Below are 537 nucleotides of genomic sequence, written 5' to 3'. Positions count from 1 at the left end.
ATAGACTGCAGTACAGACGGATACCCTTCCCAGAATGCTCTGCTCCGACTGAAGAGGTGAGACACGCTTTAACAGACCTGTAAAAGATCTTCCCATTCAGATGCAGTGATGAAGGCTGATGACGGGAGAAAGAAAAGACCTTCTGCTCCCTCTAGTGTTCATCAAAGTCACTGTCAATTCAAATTTTACAGAAATATAAGGTGTGTCGTCATAAGCAAACCTGAAGAGCACATGAAAAAGCTCTTGCAAATATCTGTGTTCTCCAGCGATGACATGATGGTGGGTAAATATGACAGGATTGTCATTTATGGGTGAACTATTGCTGTCATAGACTTCAGTTCTATTATTCTGAAAGAAAACCTGGTTTTATTACTGTTCAGCATGACAGTTTCGTTATCTTTTTGTGTGTCATAGAGTCTTCTGAATGCGTTTGTCAAAGTGATTTATCTTGGTCTGCTTTATCTCTTTCATTCGGTCACATTGATAATGATCTGTGTTTGTCTCTCTCTGTGTGTGTGTGTGTGTGTGTGTGTGTTT

The 537-nt window shown here is 40.2% G+C and overlaps 1 protein-coding gene across 1 annotated transcript in view; it reads left to right on the top strand.

Moving 5' to 3' along the window:
• Nucleotides 1-537, top strand: part of LOC107709018 (paladin-like) — a 60049-nt gene that overhangs the window by 35325 nt on the left and 24187 nt on the right. The gene's annotated exons all lie outside the window — the stretch shown is intronic.

Source organism: Sinocyclocheilus rhinocerous, unplaced genomic scaffold (assembly GCF_001515625.1).
Source record: "Sinocyclocheilus rhinocerous isolate Xijiao unplaced genomic scaffold, SAMN03320098_v1.1 scaffold1137, whole genome shotgun sequence".
NCBI classification, from domain to species: domain Eukaryota; kingdom Metazoa; phylum Chordata; class Actinopteri; order Cypriniformes; family Cyprinidae; genus Sinocyclocheilus; species Sinocyclocheilus rhinocerous.
Note: the sequence above shows the minus strand (reverse complement) of the source record. Positions and strands in the feature narration are given on the sequence as shown.